Source organism: Pongo abelii, chromosome 10 (assembly GCF_028885655.2).
Source record: "Pongo abelii isolate AG06213 chromosome 10, NHGRI_mPonAbe1-v2.0_pri, whole genome shotgun sequence".
Taxonomy (NCBI): Eukaryota; Metazoa; Chordata; class Mammalia; order Primates; family Hominidae; genus Pongo; species Pongo abelii.
In genome coordinates this window covers 119,219,614-119,238,017 of record NC_071995.2, presented here as the reverse complement: position 1 = coordinate 119,238,017, position 18,404 = coordinate 119,219,614, and the positions used below count along the sequence as shown (strand labels likewise).

General features: G+C 46.9%; 1 long non-coding RNA gene and 1 pseudogene across 1 annotated transcript; one reads left to right on the top strand and one right to left on the bottom strand.

Annotated features, from left to right (window-relative positions):
* Window positions 1–11,488: 11,488 nt before the first annotated feature.
* LOC129049351 (small ribosomal subunit protein eS27-like) lies at window positions 11,489–16,898 on the bottom strand (annotated as a pseudogene).
* LOC129049353 (uncharacterized) lies at window positions 16,024–18,276 on the top strand. The gene is made up of 3 exons (XR_008512400.1): window positions 16,024–16,372; window positions 16,496–16,551; window positions 16,639–18,276. It is a non-coding gene; the product is annotated as an uncharacterized LOC129049353 (long non-coding RNA).
* The last annotated feature ends 128 nt before the right edge of the window (window positions 18,277–18,404 follow it).

Sequence of the window (18,404 nt, the reverse complement as noted above, 5' to 3'; positions counted from 1 at the left end):
TTTTGTTTTTACATGGTGCCAGGTCCAACTTTATTCTTTCACATGTAAATATCCTATAATAATTGTTTTTAATCCTTGTCTTTGCTGTCTTAACCAATGATCTCCAAATTTTTGTGATGATACATCCCTAAGAGGAAACAATCTTTGAGCTCATATTTCTAGCATACATACATTTATATATTTACAAAATATATACATATACACTCTACTGTTATAGTATCTATGTTACAAACATCTATGCAAAAGAAATTTTTAAAAAGATGAAATAGGCTGGGCACAGTGTCTCATGCCTGTAATCCCAGTACTTTGGAAGGCTGAGACGGGTGGATCACTGGAGACCAGGAGTTCAAGCCCAGCCTGGCCAATACGGTGAAGCCCAGTCTCTCCTAAAAATACAAAAATTAGGCCGGGAGCAGTGGCACGCACCTGCAATCCATGCACTTTGGGAGGCTGAGGCAGGCGAATCACCTGAGGTCAGGGGTTCGAGACCAGCCTGGCCAACATGGCAAAACCCCGTCTCTACTAAAAATACACAAATTAGCTAGGCATGGTGGCGTGTGCCTGTAATCCCAGCTACTTGGGAGGCTGGGGCAGAAGAATCGCTTGAACCCAGGAGGCAGAGGTTGCAGTGAGCCGAGATTGCACCACTGCCCTCCAACCTGGGCCACAGAGTGAGACTCCATCTCAAAAAAAAAAAAAAGCTGGGCGTGGTGGCACACGCATATAATCCCAGATACTCAGTAGGCTGAGGCAAAAGAATCGCTTGAGCCTGGGAAAAAGAGGTTGCAGTGAGCTGAGATTGGGCCACTGCACTCTAGCCTGGGCGACAAAGTGAGATTCTATCTAAATAAATAAATAAAATAAGCAATTAGCCAGATATAGTGGCATGCACCTGTTGTCCTAGCTACTCAGGAGGCTAAAGGGCTAAAGTGGGAAGAAGGCTTGAACCCAGGAGTTCAAGGCTTCGGTGAGTTATGATTACATCACTGCTGCACTCCAGCCTGGGCGACAGAGGCAGACCCTGTCTTAAAAAAAAAAAAAAAAAAAGAGCAGGAGAAAGAGATGAAATAGAAAAAAATACTATAGAAGGCCTGATCTTTTCTTGGTGGATGATTTTGAGTGCTCCCAGGGACACTCACCCCTCTGGTGCTTGCTGGTGCTGCTGATGACAGAGTGAGGTCAGCCCACCCTCTAAAGGCACAGCTGGGACAGCTGCAGGCAGGCATGGGAGTGGGCTCTCCAGGTTGGGTCTGACTTCCCTCTTCTGAGTCACAAAATCTCACATCAGAAGGACGGGTGTTTGAATCCTGCTTCCATCTATTTCCTAGTTGTGTGTTACTATATTAAGCTATATTTGGCCACGTGCGGTGGCTCACGCCTATAATTGCAGCACTTTGGGAGGCCAAGGCAGGTGAATCACCTGAGGTTGGTAGTTCAAGACCAGCCCGGCCAACATGATGAAACCCCATCTCTACCAAAAATACAAAAATTAGCCAGATGTGGTGGTGGGCGCCTGCAATCTCAGATACTTGGGAGGCTGAGGCAGGAGAATCGCTTGAACCTGGAAGGTGGAGGTTGCAGTGAGCCAAGATCACACCACTGCACTCTAGCCTAGGCAACAAAGCGAGACACCGTCTCAAAATAAAAGCCATATAGCTATATTAAAAAGCAAAGTCCTAACAGACTATTTTTTTTTTGGACAGGGTATTGTTCTGCCATCCAGGCTGGAATACAGTGGTACTATCATAGCTCACCGCACCCTCGATCTCCTGGGCCCAAGCGATCCTCCCACCTCACGTTTCCAGGTAGCTGGGCTTACAGGCAAGTGCTGCCATGCCTGGCTAATTTTTAAATTTTTGTAGAGACAGAGTCTCCCTTTGTTGCTCAGGCTGGTCTCGAACTCCTGGCCTCAAGCAGTCCTCCCACCTTGGCCTTCCAGAGTGTTGGGTTTATAGGTGTGAGCCTTACACTTAGCCTTTTTTTTTTTTTTTTTGAGACGGAGTTTCACTCTTGTCCCTCAGGCTGGAGTGCAATGGTGCAATCTCTGCTCACTGCAACCTCTGCCTCCCAGGGTCAAGCAATCCTCCTGCTTCAGCCTCCTGAATAGCTGAGATTACAAGCATCCGCCCCCATGCCAGGCTAATTTTTTTTTCCCGCGACAGAATCTTGCTCTGTCGCCCAGAGCTGGAGTACAATGGCTCAATCTCGGCTCACTGCAACCTCCGCCTCCCAGGTTCAAGCAATTCTCCTGCCTCAGCCTCCCGAGTAGCTGGGATTACAGGCGCGTGCCACCTCGCCCAGCTAATTTTTGTATTTTTAGTAGAGACGGGATTTCACCATGTTGGCCAGGCTGGTCTCGAACTCCTGACCTCGTGATCTGCCCACCTCAGCCTCCCAAAGTGTTGGGATTACAGGCGTGAGCCACGGCGCCCAGCTGGTTATTATTTCTTAAGACTTAAAGGGGCCAATGTGTCTTCCCCACAATTCACCTATTTGTTCATTCAGCCAAGATGTAAAGAATGCCTACTATGTGCCAGCCATAATAGGGAACAAGAAGAAAGCAGTCCTTATTTATTTATTTATTTATTTTTAGAGGTGAGAGTCTTGTTATGTTGCCTAGGTGTTTGCAACGGTGCCTGGCTAACAGTCCTTTCTTTTGAGAAGCATATGACCTCGGGATACACAGACATTGCAATATACACACACAAATACACATTGTGTGTATTTATGCAGTGGAGCAATCATAACTCACTGCAGCCTCTACCTTCTGGACTCAAGAGATCCTCCCACTTCAGCCTCCCAAGTGGCTGGGGCCATATAAAGGCATGAGCCACCATACTCTGCTAATCTTTTATTCTTAGTAGAGGTGGGGGGTCTCAGTCTTTTGCTCAGGCTGGTCTGTCTTGAACTCCTGACCTCAAGTGGTCCTCCTATCTTGGGCTCCTGTCTAGCTAGGGTTACAGGGACATGCACACCACTCTCAGCTAACTTTATCTCTCCATTTCTGATGAATGAGTTCTTTTTTTTTTTTTTTTTTTTTTAGGTGGTGTTTCACTCTGTCGCCCAGACTGGAGTGCGGTGGTGCAATCTCAGCTCACTGCAACCTCTGCCTCCCAGTTTCAAGTGATTCTCGTGGCTCAGCCTCCCGAGCAGCTGAGCAGCTGGGATTACAGGCGTGTGCCACCATGCCCAGTAATTTTGTATCTCTAGTAGAGATGAGGTTAGCCAGGCTGGTCTCAAACTCCTGACCTCAGGTGATACGCCCACTTTGGCCTCCCGAAGTGCTGAGATTGCAGGCGTGAGCCACCTAGCCTGGCCAAATAAGTTCTTTTTTAATTTAATTTTTTTTCTGCCCCCGAAACCACCCTGAATGAGTTCTATTCTGCATCAGTCAACCAATAATTTAATGATGACTCAACACCATGGTGGACACTAGAGGCAATAGTTGGGCCAGTGGTAAATACACAGTTCCGCCAACACAAGTACCCACTGGCTCTCCTTTGAGGAGTGCCCACTTCTCCGTTTCTCCTTTTCCGACCCAGCTTAGATGCCAGCCTTCCCTTTCCTCTCCAACCCACTGTACTCCCTCCCTCCCTTGAGCTTCCAAAGCTCTCTTAAGGCTCTCATACTTTGCTTTGGGATATAATTTGTCCCTTTACTGGAGCGTAAATGCCTCAAGAACTGTCAGCAAGCCTTATTCAGGTGTGGATACCTCCCGAGTACCTGACACGGTGGAAAAGGCACATTTGATTCATTCACTGAGAAGAGAAGAGGCAAAGATGTAGCCGCTGAGTACTAGCTGTGTGACCTTGGGAAAAATAATCCTTTCTTTGGATCTCTAAGTTTATCCGTAAAGCAAGAGGGGGATATCAGAGGCTCTCCAAGGCAGCCTTTCTGAACCTTTTTAAAATTGGGACACTCCTGATGAATGGCATTCCCACGTGACTCATGCTTCTATGGTGTTCAGATAAGATAGTCTGAATTCTGCGCAACCCCAGCTCTTCCTCTCTCCCTCTGGAGAGCTTGTCCAAAGGCCAGGGAGCAAGAGTGATGTTATTTATAGACATAACCTTGACTCCACTTCTCCTCATTTGTTTATTTCTTTTTCTTCTTCATTTATTTATTTAAGGCAAAGAAAGCATTCTCAAGCTTCAGTAGAGGTAGTGGTTAAAAATGCCAGGCCAGAAACCAGAGACACTTGCCTTTGAATCCCCTCTTTGCCATTTCTGAGTGCAGTATCCTTGGGTAAGTTTACTGAGCCTCAGTTTCCCCATCTACAACATGGGAGGATCATCATAGAACTAACTTTAGAAGGCTGTAGAGGGGATTAAATGTGATCAGACAGGAAAGCTCTTAGCACCATGCTGTATACGGTAAGGGCTCAGTAAAGTTGTCAATATCTACTTTGTTGTTATTAGTTACATGTTACATGTGACACACTAAAAAATTGGGATATGATGCTGAGACCAAAAAGTAAACTCTTGATTAGCTTCTGCCAAATTTGATCTTTTGGGATTTTCTCACCCAGTCTTGGGGACGCTGAGCCCTGGTGAATTTCTCTGCCGGTGGAAATAGATTCACGGATGTAGCTCAATCCTTCCTTATTTTATTTTATTTTATTTTTGAGATAGAGTCTCACTCTGTTGCCCAGGCTTGAGTGCAGTGGCGTGGTCTCGGCTCACTGCAAGCTCCGCCTCCCGGGTTCACGCCATTCTCCTGCCTCAGCCTCCCGAGTAGCTGAGACTAAAAGCGCCCGCCACCATGCTAATTTCTTGTATTTTTAGTAGAGATGGGGTTTCACTGTGTTAGCCAGGATGGTCTCGATCTCCTGACCTCGTGATCCACCTGCCTCAGCCTCCCAAAGTGCTGGGATTACAGGCATGAGCCACCGCACCCGGCCAGATGTAGCTCAATCCTTCTTTACCTTTGTTACTCTATCTCCACTCGCTCATCCTATTCCCCTTTTAATTTTTTCTGTGTGTGTGTGTGTGTGTGTGTGTGTGTGTGTGTGTGTTTGTAAAGTATCACTCTCACTTCTTTTTTTCTTTTTTGACAGGGTCTTGTTCTGTCACCCGGGCTGGAATGCAGTGGCACAATCATGGTTCACTGTTTCCTCAAACTCCCGGGCTAAAGAGATCCTCCTGCCTTAGCCTCTCAAGTAGCTGGGACTACAGGCTCATACCACCATATCTGGCTAATTTCCTTATATTTTTGTAGAGGGGGGATTTTGTTATGTTGCCCAGGCTGGTCTTGAACTCCTGGCCTCAAGTGATCCTCCCACCTTGGCCTCACAAAGTGCTGGGATTAGAGGTGTCAGCCACTATGCTCGGCTTGGATGAATTTCAAAAACTGTATGTTGAGGCACAGTGACTCATGCCTGTAATCCTAGCACTTTGGGAGGTGGTGGAGGGCAGATCACTTGAGCCTAGGAGTTCGAGACCAGCCTGGACAACATGGCAAAACCCCATCTCTATGAAAAATACAAAAATTAGCCGGGGGTAGTGGTGCATGCCTGTAGTCCCAGCTACTCAGGAGGCTGAGGCAGGAGGATCGCTTGAATTCGCTTGAGGTCAAGGCTGCTGTGAGCCGAGATCATGCCACTGCACTCCAGCCTGTGTAACAAAGTGAGACCTTGTTTCAAAACAACAACAACAACAACAACAAACTGTATGAGCAAAAGAAGCCAGATGCAAAAAAATACATACAAAAATTCCATTTATATGAAATTATGAAACAGGCAAAACTAATCTATGGGAATACAGGTCATAATCACGTTTTTCTTTGGGAAGAGGGAAGCAGATATTGACATGGAAGCAGGAGATAACTTTCTGGAGGAAGGAAAGGTTCAATATCAGTGCTGCCCAATAGAAATAAAATGCCAGCTACACTCATGCCTGTAATCCCAGCACTTTGGGAGGCCGAGGCGGGCGGATCATGAGGTCAGGAGATTGAGACCATCCTAACACTGTGAAACCCCGTCTCTACTAAAAATGCAAAAAATTGGCCGGGCGTGGTGGCGGGCGCCTGTGGTCCCAGCTACTCGGGAGGCTGAGGCAGGAGAATGGCATGAACCCAGGAAGTGGAGCTTGCAGTGAGCCAAGATCGCGCCACTGCACTCCAGCCTAGGCGACAGAGCGAGACTCCATCTCAAAAAAAAAAAAAAAAAAGCCAGCTACAGCTATAAACCATATATGTAATTTAAAAATTTTCTAGGAACCACATTAAAAAGACATAAAGGCCGGGCGCGGTGGCTCACTCCTGTAATCCCAGCACTTTGGGAGGCCGAGGCCAGTGGATCACCTGAGGTCAGGAGTTGGAGACCAGCCTGGCCAACAGGGTGAAACCATGTCTCTACTAAAAATACAAAAATTAGCTGGGTGTGGTGGTGGGTGCTTGTAATCCCAGCTACTCGGGAGGCTGAGGAAGGAGAATCGTTTGAATGAAGGAGGTGGAGGTTGCAATGAGCCAAGATTGCGCCACTGCACTCCAGCCTGGGTGAAAGAGTAAGACTCTGTCTCAAAAAAATAAATAAAAATAAATAAATAAATAAAAATAAAAAGACATAAAATGAAACAGGTGAAATTTATTTTAATAATATATTCAAAAATTACATTTCAACATGTAATCAATGTAAAATTATTATCACTGTATTTTACATTCATTTTCTGCATTCTTTGATATCCAATGTATATTTTGCACTTACAGCACTGGTCAGTTTGGGCCAGCTGCATCTCAAGTGCTCAGTAGCCACACATGGTGAGTGGTCACTTTTATGGATCTGTATCTTAATCTGGGTTGTAGCTATATATAAAAATTTATATATAAAACTTGGGAGGCACTCCAGCCTGGGTGACAGAGCAAGACTTTGTTTCAAAAAAAAGAAAGAAAGAAATTCATTTGTATTGTTATATGTGTCTGTCATTTGTGCCTTTTTTTTTTTTTTTGAGATGGAGTTTTGTTCTGTTGCCCAGGCTGGAGTGCAGTGGCACGATCTCAATCTCGGCTTACTCCAATCTCTGCTTCCTGGGTTCAGGCAATTCTCCTGCCTCAGCCTCCCCAGTAGCTGGGACCACAGGCTCACACCACCACACCCGGCTAATTTTTGTATTTTTAGTAGAGACGGTTTCACCATGTTGGCCAAGCTGGTCTTGAACTCCTGGCCTCAAGCAATCTGACCGCGTCAGCCTCTCAAAGTGCTGGGATTACAGGTGTGAGCCACCAAGCATGGTCTTTTTAAGCATGGTCTTTTTTTCTTTTTTTTGAGATGGAGTCTCTGTTACCCAGGCTGGAGTGCAGTGGCGTGATCTGGGAATGATCTTGGCACACTGCAACCTCCGCCTCCCGGGTTCAAGTGATTCTCAGCCTCCCAAGTAGCTGGGATTACAGGCCTGTGCCACCACACCCAGCTAATTTTTGTATTTTTAGTAGAGATGGGGTTTCACCATGTTGGCCAGGCTGGTCCTGAACTCCTGGCCTCAAGTGATCCACCCGCCTTGGCCTCCCAAAGTGTTGGGTGCCCGGCCCTTTTCATTTTACATAGTATTCCATTGTATGAATATATCATAGTTTATCCATTCTCCTGTTGATGGACGTTTGGATTACTTCCAGTTTCTGGTTATTATGAATAATGCTGCTATCGGTGTTCTTGAACAGTCTTTAAATAGACTCATTTAAATTATTTTTACTGTTTTCTGGTTGTTAAGATAAATCCATACTCACAGAAAAAATTCATACTCATACTAACACACATGCCTCCCCACAACGTTAAACAGTTTTTACTGTTTTCTGGTTGTTAAGATAAATCTATACTCACAGAAAAAATTCATACTCGTACTAACACACACGCCTCCCCACCACATTAATGGTTTGATGCAAATGGCTTACGGTTTGATGTAAATTCTTTTCCTCCACATATAGAATCATGTATTATCATTATTAATAAAATTGTCACTTTGATGGTTCCTCCCTTGGTTGTCTGACTCCTGGGGATGCTGCATAGCTCTTAATCCTTGCCCTTCTTGTTGTAAGGTCTCTAGAAGACCAAAACTGGAAAAGACGTAGTGATCATCTAGTCCAGAGAAGGCAACACTATAGCACACTTTCTACTGTTCCATGACTACCTGCACCAAGGCAGACATCACTAATCAATCACCCGATTTCTATCCTTGCCCAGCCTTAGCCACTATCATTCATTTTGGAGGTAATTTGGGAGGCCAAGTAGAAAAACTGAAACCAATTTTCCATCTCTGGAATAATATGCCACTTTCCATTTTGCACATGAATAAACTAGTGCTCAGAGAGGGGAAGAGCCTGCTTCAAGGTCAGAGGTGGAGCCCCAGGCTCCTAACTCCCTAATACTTTTTCCACTAAGTTCACAAACTCCAAAAACTATTTCCCTGGTCCCTGAAAACCTGGGCTCTAGGGAGGGCGCTTTGTTCTCCAGACGGGGCTCAGAGATGAGAACCTCCCCTCTAGCCAGCCCCTTACCTTTAGGTCTGGCCTAAGTGTAAGAGAGGCCCCTGCCTGCAGCCTGGCACCCCTTCCCCACCGTCAGCACTGACAGACCTGTGGTTTCACTTCTCCAGGTCCGCAGTTTCAGTTTCCCAAAATAAACATTTTAAAAAATAAAACATAAAGGAGGCATCCTCTTAACATCTTTGTCTTTGGCCCCTGAATTGTAGAATGATTAGTTGAGCAGATTAAATCACAGAGTTAATTACAGCAGAGAGGTGACTTCAGATGCTGAAACCATAGAACTCTGAAGCATCCCCCCTTTCACTGACACATCAAACCAGCCCTGGCTGTCATTGGAAGCGACAGTGAGAAAGTGAGAAAGTGGGAGAGTCAGCAGGTCTGGACAGACTGTGGGTGTTCTCAGCTGGGCAAGCAGAATAGTTTATTTAATTCCCTCCCTGCCAGGGCAGCGGGGGAAAGTTGGGGGGTGGGGAATGGAGACAGAGTGTAGCATAATGTTTGGGTCAGGTAGAGCTAGATTTTTAGACTGGCCAGCTGCATGGCCTTGGACACGTCACTTCAGATGTTTGAGTTTCAGCTTCGTCATCTGTAAGGCAAGCACATTAATAGAACCTACTACATTTAATTATTGCAGTGATTCAAATGACTTGGTTAAAAAGATGTATATCAGCCAGGTGTGGTGGCACATGCATGTAATCCCAGCACTCTGGGAGGCTGAGGCGGGAATATCGCTTGAGCTCAGGAGTTCAAGACCAGCCTAGACAAAAAAGATGTATGTAAAACTACTGTGTCTCCAGATTGTCACATCTGTGAAAGTAGGAATCACTGTCTGTCTCCTTCACCATCTCATCCTCCAGCCCTAGCACAGTGATGGTTTCTAGGCAAGTACAACTAGTGAGGCCGGGCGTGGTGACTCATGCTTGTAATCCCAGCACTTGGGGAGGCTGAGGCGGGCAGATCACTTGAGCTCAGGAATTTGAGACCAGCCTGGGCAACATAGCAAAACTCTGTCTCTACAAAAAATACAAAAACTAGCTGAGTGTGGTGGCTTGAGCCTGTAGTCCCAGCTATTTAGGGGGCTGAGGTGGGAGGATCCTTTGAGCCCAGGAGGCAGAGGTTGCAGTGAGCCGAGCTCATGCCACTGCATTCCAGCCTGAGTGACAGAGTGAGACCGTGTCCCAAAAACAAACAAACAAACAAACAAAAACCACTATTGAGTACTTAGTGTAAGGTATGGTCCTGAGGATAAGGGGTGGTGGAGGAGAATGCAAAGAGGTTTAAGGGACTTTCCCTTAGAGAGCTCCCATTCCAGCCTAACAGACATTCCAGAACCATCTGTAATAATAGGTGCATTGTGTGTGCATTAAATAGGTAGATAACATAAAATTATGTTCATGATGAAGTGCATGATGGGAATTCTGGTATCAGACTTGAATTCAAATCTCAGCCCCCTCACTTACCACCCATCTTATCTTTATTAGCAAGTTGACCTCTCAATGTTTTCATTTCCTGATCTGTAAAATAGGGACCTGCCTCAGAGAGCTGTTGCAAGGATTGAATGAGTTTCCCAATGCAAAGTGCCTGATACACAATAATTGCTCAATACATCTTAGCTATTAGCTAAATGTTAGCTAAATGCTAACATTTAGTACAGATGATCCCTAATTTACAATGGTGCGACTTATGAGATTTTGACTTTATGGTACGTTTTTCTGGGTATGAAATGCATTATACACACACACACACACACACACACACACATATATAGAGAGAGAGAGAGAGACAGACAGAGAGAGAGAGAGACAGGATTTCACTCTGTTGCCCAGACTGGAATACAGTGGCACAATCATGGCTCACTGCAGCTTCAACCTTCCAGGCTCACCTCACGCCTCAGCCTCCAGGGTAGCTGGGACTACAGGGCATGCCACCACACTTGTTTTTTCTTTTTTCTTTTTTTGAGACAGAGTCTTACTCCCTTCACCCAGGCTGGAATGCAGTGGTATAATCATGGCTCATTGCAGCCTTGACTTCCTGAGCTCAAGTGATCCTCCCACCTCAGCCTCCCAAGTAGCTGGGACTACAAGCATGTGCCACCACTCCTGGCTGATGTTTTGTATTTTTAATAGTGATGGGATTTCGCCATGTTGTCCAGGCTGGTCTCAAACTCCTAGACTCAAGCGATCCTCCTACCTCAGCCTCCCAAAGTGCTGGGATTACAGGTGTGAGCCACTGAGCCTAGCCTGAAAATATTTTTGGCTTATGATGGTTTTATTGGGATGTAGCCTCATTGTAAATAGAGGAGTATCTGTATGTGACTTTGGACAAATTACTTAACTTCTCTAAGGCTTGTTTTCTTGGTTAGTAAAATAAAAACTTAGTAGTTCCTACCTTGTAGAATTGCTGGGAGAATGAAATGGGAAAATCCCTGCAAAGTGCTTAGCACCATGTCTAGTAAGTGGAAAGCGTTTAATAATTTCTAGATAATAATAATAACAATAAAAGTGAAAGCACAGTGTTATGGGAGAAAAGAGGGGCAATTCATTTCCATGGATAGGCACTGAAATCAGGGAAAGGTTCAAACTAGGTAAATGGTTTTTGTTTTTTTTTTTTTTGGTAACAGCTTTATAGAGATATAATTCACATGCCATCCAATTTACCCACTTAAAGTATGTAATTCAACATTTTAAAATATATTCACAGAATTGTGTAACCATCACTATAACCAATTTTAGAACATTTTTATCACTCCAGAAAGAAACCTGGACCCATTGGCAGTCACTCCCCACTTCCCCATGTCTTCCCTCACACTGCAAGCTCTAGGCAGACACTATTTACTTCCTGTTTCTGTGGATTTGCCTATTGTGGACATCTCATGTAAATGGAATCATGAAATGTGTGGCCTTTTGTTTCTGGCTCCTTTCACTTAGTAAAATGTCTCCAAGGTTCATGTGTGTTGTAAAATGTACCAGTACCGTATTCTTTTTTATGGCCAAATAATATTCCATTGTATAGAGTTGATGGACAGCTCTATCCTTACCTTCCCATCGTGCTGCTTTTTGTCCTAACTTTTCTCTTTTTTTTTTTCCTTCTCTCAGAGTGCTGCTTTTTGTTCATTTGTTTTGAGATGGAGTCTCACTCTGTTGCCCAGGCGGGAGTGCAGTGGTAGGATCTCGGCTCGCTGCAGGCTCTGTCTCCTGGGTTCAAGCGATTCTCCCACCTCAGCCTCCCCAGTAGCTGGGATTACAGGCATGTACCACCACGCCTGGTCAATTTTTGTATTTTTGGTAGAGACGGGGTTTTGCCATGTTGGCCAGGCTGGTCTCAAACTCCTAACCTCAAGTGATCTGTCCACCTCAGCCTCCCAAAATGCTAGGATTACAGGCGTGAGTCAGCACACCCGGCACCCCCATAGTGCTTTTGATGGACTACCTTTACTTTCCCATAGTGCTTTAGAGTGTCTAAGGTGCTTTCAAATACATGATCTCACTTAAGTCTTGCAGCAGCTCCGAAAGTAAATGGAAGCTCAGAAGGCTAAGTGGCGTATCCTTAGAACCACCCAACCAGAAACAGTGGTAGTCCTAAGACCAGCATATGGATCTTTGGACTCTCAGTCAAGTGCTCTCATTACTCCAGCTCACAGCCTTCTGGTTGAGTCCAGAAATCTGAAAGAAGGAAAAAAAAAGAGAGAAAAATTAGGACAAAAAAGTGTGGGACTGAAGACCTATGTCCACACAAAAACCTGAGCTTTCATCATAATTGCCAGAACCTGAAGGCAACCAAGACGTCTTTCAGGAGGTGAAGGGATGCATAAACTGTGGCACATCTAGAGCACATTCAGCACTAAAAACAGACGAGCTTTCAAGCTATGGAAAGACATAGAGGGGGTCAGGCGAGATGGCTCACACCTGTAATCCCAGCACTTTGAGAGGCTAAGGCAGGTGGATCACTTGAAGCTAGAAGTTCCAGACCAGCCTGGGCAACATGGTGCAACCCTGTCTCTACAAAAAATACAAAAATTAGCCAGGGGCGGTGGTGTGTGCCTGTAGTCCCAACTATTCTGTAGTCCCAGCTATTCGGGAGGCTGAGGTGGGAGGATCACTTGAGCCTGAGAGGTTGAGGCTGCAGTGAGCCTGATCATGCCACTTCACTCTAGCCTGGGCAACAGAGTGAAACTTTGTCTCAAACAAACAAACAAACAAAACAAACGAGCAAAAAAACCCAAGAAACAAAAAAATAAAACCCACACACAAAAAAAGCCACCATAGAGGAATCTTAACTGTGTGTTACTAAGTGAAAGAAGCCAATCTGAAACAGCTACTACTGTATGATTCAAACTATACGACGTTCTTTTTTTTTTTTTTTTTTTGAGACGGAGTCTCGCTCTGTTGCCCAGGCTGGAGCGCAACGGGGCGATCTCGGCTCACTGAAAGCTCTGCCTCCTGGGTTCACGCCATTCTCCTGCCTCAGCCTCTCGAGTAGCTGGAACTAAAAGCGCCCACCACCACGCCCACGCCCAGCTAATTTTTGGTATTTTTAGTAGAGACGGGGTTTCACCATGTTAGCCAGGATGGGCTCGATCTCCTGACCTCGTGATCCGCCTGCCTCGGCCTCCCAAAGTGCTGGGATTACAGGCGTGAGCCACCGCGTCCGGCCTATATGACATTCTTGAAAAGAGAAAACTATGGAGAGTGAAAGATCAGGGGTTGTCAGGGGTTGGGGGAGGGGAGAACAAATAGGTGGAGCACAGAGAATGTTTAGGACAGTGAAACTACTCTGTATGACAGTATAATGGGAGATACATGTCCTTATACATTTGCCCAAACCCATAGAATGTATAAAACCAAGAGTGAACTCTAAACTATGGACTCTGGGTGATAACAATGTGTCAGTATAGGTTCACCATTTGTAACAAATGTAGCACTCTGGTGGGGGATGTTGACAGTGGGAAAGGTTAGTGGGAAAGGTTACATACATGTGGGGTCAGTGGGTATGGGGAAATCTCTGTACCTTCTCCTCAATAAAAATAAAGTCTACTTTTTAGGCTGGGCATAGTGGCTTATATTTGTAATCCCAGCACTTTGGGAGGCCGTGGTGGTGGAGGATTGCTTGAGTCCAGGAGCTTGAGACCAGCCTGGGCAACATAGTTAGACCCCGTTCTGCAAAACAAAATGAAACAAAAATTAGCTGGGCATGGTGGCATGCATGTGTAGTCCCAGCTATTTGGGAGGCTGCGTTGGGAAGACTGCTTGAGACCAGGAGGCTGAGGCTACAGTGAACCCTCATTGTGCCACAGCGCTCCAGCCTGGGCAACAGAGTGAGACCCTGCCTCAAAAAAAGAAAGAAAAAATATATATATAGGTATATATATATATTTTTTTAAGTGGGGGAAGTTTGTAAAATGGACTGATTATAAATGCATGGCTCTTAATCAGCTTACAGTAAATTTTTCCTTGTCTTGCATGGACAAGAAATGGGAAGTTCCAGGTAATTCAGAGCTTTGTTTGGATATTGCATTTTCTTTTGTTCTTTTTTTTTTCTGAGATGGAGTCTCACTCTGTCACCCAGGCTGGAGTGCAGTGGTGCAATCTTAGCTCACTTCAACCTCCGTCTCCCGAGTTCAAGCAATTCTCCTGTCTCAGTCTCCTAAGTAGCTGGGATTACAGGCGTGTACCACCACGCCAGGATAATTTTTGTATTTTTAGTAGAGACAGGGTTTCACCATGTTGGCCAGGTGGTCTCGAACTCCTGACCTCGTGATCCATCCACCTCAGCCTCCCAAAGTGCTGGGATTACAGGCGTAAGTCACTGCGCCCGGCCAATATTGCATTTTCAAAGAATGAGAACACTGTGAAATACTCTGCATGCTAAAACCACATGGACTATAATTTAATCTTTAATTTTGTTGTTGTCATTCTCAAAGGCTCTTCAATATATCTTAAAGCTGTGTTTCTCCGAGAGTGGCCAAGGAAAACCCTCAGCTCTCAGCCTTCTCATCTGATAGAGGTGTTTGTTCAAAAACTGCCATTTTCTGAGCCCCCATCCACCCCTAGTCCACTTGACCTACAGTTTTAGAGTAGTGCATATCAAAATACGAATGTTGGTTATCATTGCACTTAAGAGATGCAGACATTCTGCTTAAATGAGAGTTCTGTATCATAGAGTAGACTCATTTACCTCATCTCCTTCAAGTCTTTGCTAAAACATCACCCTCCCCATGAGAATGTTGTTGATTTAAAATTGCATCTCAGGCCAGGTGCGCTGGCTCACGCCTGTAATCCCAACACTTTCAAGGGCAGAGGTGGGCAGATCACCTGAGGTCAGGCGTTCAAGACCAGCCTGGCCAACACGGCGAAACCCCATCTCTACTAAAAATACAAAAAATTAGTCAGGAGTGATGGTGGACGCCTGTAATCCCAGCTACTGGGGAGGCTGAGGCAGGAGAATCACTTGAATCCAAGAGGCAGAGATTGCAGTGAGCCGAGATCACGCCACTGCACTCCAGCCTGGGTGACAGAGCAAGACTCCATCTCAAAAAAAAAAAAAAATATATATATATATATGTATATATATATATAAAATTTCATCTCACCTTCTTCCCCATAGTACCCACCCTCCCTATCACCCTTCCTTCTCTGTGGCACTTACAACATCTAACTGAACACACCATTTATTTATCTATTATTTATTCATTCACTCATTCGTTCATTCATTTACTTATATGACTCTCATCTCTAGAACGCAAGCTTTACAAAGGCAGCTGCTGGGACTACAGCACCTAGGACAGTGTCTAGTACGTAGAAGATGTTCAGTAAATACGTGTGCCAAGTTGCATATCATTTGCCCACTGTCTTTCTCAAGAGGATTTTTAAAAAACTATAAAGCAAATTCTTCTTTTATTCTCTGAGTGATGTTCTGTGTGTGTAGTACCAGAGAAAAAGAGCTGGAACCACATCCTCTAATCTCTTAATTCTGAAGTCTGGGCCTGTTGCTCTAAAGATCATTTTTCCTTAATACCACTGAGATCCTCAATTTACTATGAGGATCATGAGTTTACAACTGCATTGTTCTGTGAGGGCTACCTCTAGAAGGACTTGTTGCCCCTACTGTGAACAAAGTGGACTGAAGCTGCCGCGGCTGAGATAAACCTGCACTGAAAGAGGACTTGTCTAAGTCTAACCCATGTTACTGTGATACAAACAAGCTACTGACCAAAAGAGGTAGACGCTTCCTCCTCAGATTCTCAATGAATATGCTAATACATGGATCCTATCTCAAGCTACTTCTTACACAGCGTTGGCTGACTCTGAACAGATGCCCTTACCCATTTCCTTTTTTTTTTTAATCCAAAATGTGTTTATTGAGATGGTTTCCCACTCATCTTGATTCAGAGTGCTTTGAGTGCTGCTTCCTCCTGAAGGAACATCCTTCTGTAGCCTTCCTTTTCCTCCTGTAGGCTGGCAGAGAACAGTGGAGCAGGCAACACACAAAACTACTGTTTGTGCATGGCTACAGACCATGGTGATTTTATAGCATCCTGGGCATGTCACATCCATGAAGTAGGAATTGGGACTCTGCACCAGGCGTTTCTTCTTCTGTTTCCTCTTCTCTTCTGGAGAGGGATGAAGGAGATCCCTTTCGAGAGGCATGTTCTCGTGGGTAGGTCGCCACTGCCGGAAAGGACCCATTTCCTATCCTTCAAGCTCATCTGCCCAGCAGCACCAGCATACAAACCAAAGTCCAGGAACACTGGAAGATCTCTACTCCCCGCACCTCTCCAATGACGCTTTTTAAGTTCAGACCTAAGAAGAGTCAGCTCCCTAATACCGCAGAGGCTGCCTGCTCACCCTCATCTGTGTCTCTGCTACGACACAAACTGGAATGCTTTTGTGTTGGAATGGTAAGAAATGCCTTGTGTGGCTGGCCCCCCAGTCCCCAGTCCAGGGGATGCTGAGAAACTGTGGGGCAGAGTAGGGGACACAAACAGGAAAGAGCAAGTTTGTTTCTAGTGTTATGCTCACAGGGTGGCAGGATATACCTGCTGAGCGTTCCCAGAAGGTCCCCAAGGAAACCATTACTGTAAGTCTCTCACTTTCTTCTCTGCCTGGTGGTTGGGGTGGGGGGAGGGAAGGAGGGCTAACAAGAGGGGGATGGGCACCCTTCCAGGGGTCAGAGTTATGATGCCCAGGAATAAAAGGTGTTGAATTCAGGATGGAATGTGAAGGTGAACAGCAAAGGGCTTGTCAACATGGGTTGTCACTGGATTACACTGGATGGATTAAGGTAGGGATGGGGGAAGGAGTAGAAGGTGAGTTGGGAGGGAGGGGCTTGGATGGCACTGAGACCCCCAGCAGGGATGGGAAGAAGGGGTGTTGGCCGCCTAAGCTTCCTGGTTTGACCCTTTTTTGGCTGGTTTCAGCTGGGGAAGTGAGGGGTCCTAAGGCTTGGATATGGAGAGGTGGGGATATGGAGAGGTGGGGATATGGAGAGGTGGGGACATGGAGAGGTGGGAATATAGAGAGGTGGGAATATGGAGAGGTGGGGATAAGGAGAGGTGGGAATATGGAGAGGTGGGGATAAGGAGAGGTGGGAATATGGAGAGGTGGGGATAAGGAGAGGTGGGGATATGGAGAGGTGGGGATGAGAGTGGCCCCGCAGCTCCCCTGGCGAACCAGAATACTTTCTCAGGGTTGTTCCCAGGCTGGAGGGAGGGAATTTTAGGGGTATGTGAGGTGACTCCCAGGAGCCTTGGGTGCAAGTGCTGGGGGATCCCAGAGACCCAGAAGATGGGGGTAGAAAGGAAGGTGTTTGCCTTCATGGGGAGTAGCCTCAAAATAAGAGGGACTGAGGGAAGTCATTCCAAATGCAGTGGGTAGGTAGTTTAGTCTCTTCCAATCGGATGGGGTGGAGCTTAGACCTCTGCAAAAGAAGGGGGTCATTCGGAGGGGACGGTGCACAGCTGAGGCGTTGGGCTCCTAAACTGGAAACAGGAGGCTCTAAGAGGCACTGCCTTTTCCTCCAGCCTCGGTGTGGTGGGGGTGGTGAGCGTCTGGAACCGGGTTTCCCGAATCAGGACAGGAGTCTGAATGGATCTCACAAAAACCGGCCAGGGAGGGAGAGAACCAGGGGAGGCTCCTCACACCGGGGGGTGGGGGTGGCGGCAAAATGGGAACCCGGGCTTGGGGCGCGGGATTTTCTCAACAGACTATAGGGTCCACTAACGTGGACGGCAGGGATTTGGGGAAACTAAGGGGGACTATCACTTTGGACACCAAGGGCTGAGGACGGATTGGGGAAGAGGATACGGTTTCTACTGGGGTGCTGATGGAGCTTCCCCACTCGGGACGCGAGGCATTGAGTGGGTCCCCCAAACTGGATATAGGATCCTGGGAACGGAGCGAGGGCTCTAAATTAGAGCCCTGGGGTGGGGGTGGGGGGCTCTAAATTAGGTTGGGAGGAAACTGGGCCCTCTGAGGGCGGCTTCTCGCTCCGACTGGGGAAATGGAGCGTGTGGGGACTGGGGAGCACTGGGGCTATCTCCCGCCCGACCCGAGGAGATTGGGGTTCTCTTCAATTCTGGACAGCAGGGACCTGAGAGGGAAGACCGGGGGGGTTCCCGATCCGGAACCGAGCTACCTTGAAGGCACCGGGAAGCGCTTCATTCCGGGAGGGCGTTCCCGCGGCCGGGCCCCCGCGCCGGGGTGGGTGGGGGGTGCGGCCGCGCCCTGGTCCCGGCCCGCACCGGGATTCGGGGTCTCGCTCGGCCCCGGAGACCCGGGAGCCCCGCGGGAGGGGGGTCCCGGCGCCGCCGCCTCCGCGGGCGCCCGGGCGCGCGGGCGAGCGCGGGGCTTTATGCGCGCAGGGCGGCGGGGGGAGGAGCCGGCAGGTCGGCCCCCGGCGGGCCCTCCCCTCGGCCGTCCCCGCCCGCCCGC